Source organism: Coregonus lavaretus (assembly GCF_964263955.1).
Source record: "Coregonus lavaretus genome assembly, chromosome: 29".
NCBI classification, from domain to species: domain Eukaryota; kingdom Metazoa; phylum Chordata; class Actinopteri; order Salmoniformes; family Salmonidae; genus Coregonus; species Coregonus lavaretus.
In genome coordinates, this window is record NC_140016.1 from 14,950,938 (window position 1) to 14,953,755 (window position 2,818).

The following is a 2,818-nucleotide window of genomic DNA, read 5'->3' on the forward strand; positions in this document are numbered from 1 at the left end:
TTATGGCCAAACAGTTCTATTTTTGTTTCATCAGACCAGAGGACATTTCTCCAAAAAGTACGATATTTGTCCCCATGTGCAGTTGCAAACCGTAGCCTGGCTTTTTATGGCGGTTTTGGAGCAGTGGCTTCTTCCTTGCTGAGCGGCCTTTCAGGTTATGTCGATATAGGTCTCGTTTTACTGTGGATATAGATACTTTTGTACCTGTTTCCTCCAACATCTTCACAAGGTCCTTTGCTGTTGTTCTGGGATTGATTAGCACTTTTCACACCAAAGTACATTCATCTTTAGGAGACAGAACGCGTCTCCTTCCTCAGCGTGGTCCCATGGTGTTTATCCTTGCGTACTATTGTTTGTACAGATGAACGTGGTACCTTCAGGCATTTGGAAATTGCTTCTAAGGATGAACCAGACGTGTGGAGGTCTACAATTTTTCTTCTGGGGTCTTCGCTGATTTCCTTTGATTTTCCCATGATGTCAAGCAAAGAGGCACCGAGTTTGAAGGTAGGCCTTGAAATACATCCACAGGTACACCTCCAATTGACTCAAATTATGTCAATTAGCCTATCAGAAGCTTCTAAAGCCATGACATCATTTTCTGGAATTTTCCAAGCTGTTTAAAGGCACAGTCATCTTAGTGTATGTAAACTTCTGACCCACTGGAATTGTGATAAAGTGAATTATAAGTGAAATAATCTGTCTGTAAACAATTGTTGGAAAAAATACTGGTGTCATGCACAAAGTAGATGTCCTAACCGACTTGCCAAAACTATAGTTTGTTAACAAGAAATTTGTGGAGTGGTTGAAAAATGAGTTTTAATAACTCCAACCTAAGTGTATGTGAACTTCCGACTTCAACTGTAAATAACAAGTATTGCATATCCAACTAGCTAGCTACATTTACTAGCAAAAACGAGTTTTAATAACTCCAACCTAAGTGTATGTGAACTTCTGACTTCAACTGTAAATAACAAGTATTGCATATCCAACTAGCTAGCTACATTTACTAGCAAACAGTGAAGAGAAAAAATAGTACAAGAATTTGCTGTTGTAAATCTCTAAAACTGAAGCTGGTTTTAATACAACAAATATTAGCCTAACATGCCTGATAGACATGGCTGTAGGTAGATACTGTCTGCCTACCTACCTAGGCTCACTTGCACGGTCTGGTCACTGTGCAAAGGTTGAAGGTTATGCCATATTTCTTTCTATTAGGCTAGATATTGTTGTAAATGTAAACTCTGTGCCTGTGCACATGTACTGTATGCATGTTCAACTAGTCTACCCTAATGTTGATGTTATGCTGGCACGGTTCAACTGTTGTTCAAGCTGTACAATAGAGTATATATTTTTATTGTTTTTTGTCTTACAGACAATACCGTGTGGTGCCTGGGCTTCTTCCTGGAGTGGATTCTAGATACAGAAACAGAATTCCTTTGTCTACGTGTGTCATTGTAGCAGAGCTGTATCCCGTGAACTGTATCCCTCTCAAGAGATTAGACATTATGATGGATTTCAAGCAGATGACTCATGAGGAACTGAATAGCAGTCTGATCATGACAACACTCCTCCCACAGCTTTACAAGTTTCCCCTGAACTTACTGTATGTTTCTTTGGAATGGCAATTTCGTCTTGACCACCTCTCCCATCATCCGCTGATCACCAGTTCTCTTAGCCACAGATTGTAACACGACATAATGTGATTTAACCAAAGATTGTTGGTATCCATTATTGGGAGTTATAGGATAGGTACTGTTTGATGTAGCACAGAGAATTTTCTACCAACCTTAGCGATGCCGTCTTCATCCTCGATTCGGGGAAACAGGAGTCTCATAAAATGTCTGTGTCCAGTTGCAGGGGGTCAGTTAGAATTTTGAAAATGCTCCGTTATTAAAATAAATAATATGTGTGCCGCAATTGTGTCTATTTAAAGACTTCTCACTCATTGATCGAGACAGGTCTCTGTCATCATGACATGCAGCACTTTGGGGTGGACACCCACATATCTTGATCAATGAGAGAAGACTTGTAATAGACAAGATGGCAAAAATCTTTGGGTAAATCACATTATCTGGTTTAACAATCTGTAGCTACGGTTCTCTGCACTTGAGACACACTTGGACACATTGAACTGTACTACACTGTTCATAATATTATTTTGTATGTTTCTTTTACCATATACTGTAACATTCTTGTTGAATACCCAGCTCTCTTGAGATAGCATTAAATATTGTACACTCCCTTGCATTTTAGAATTTGACAAATAAACAAACATTCTTTGGATATCTGAATGTCTAGCATCTGTTTGATGCTACAGAGCCCTGTACAGCTTATATAAATATATTCTGTGAATCCATAAGGGCAGACAAATGTCAAAGATTGATAGAAAATATCCATATTTATTTTATGGTGGTTCTACATCAGGGCTCTCCAACCCTGTTCCTGGAGCGCTAGCATCCTGCAGGTTTTCACTCCAACCCTAATCTAGCACACCTGCTTCTAATAATTAGCTGTTTGATAAGCTGAACCAGGTTAGCTACAACTGGGGTTGGAGCGAAAACCTACAGGAGGGTAGCTCTCCGGGACCATGGTTGGAGACCCCCTGTTCTACATGGTCTTATGTTGAGCCATACTGGCTGTGTTTACACAGGCAGCCCAATGCTGATATTTTTTCCACTAATTGGTCTTAATCACATCAAATACTTTTCAGAACTGATTTGATTGGTCAAAATACTAATTAGTGAAAAAAAAGGTACTCTGTGGTCCTCAGGCTACCTCTAACAACCTGTAACCAGTTGTGTAAAGTAACAAAGTAGAA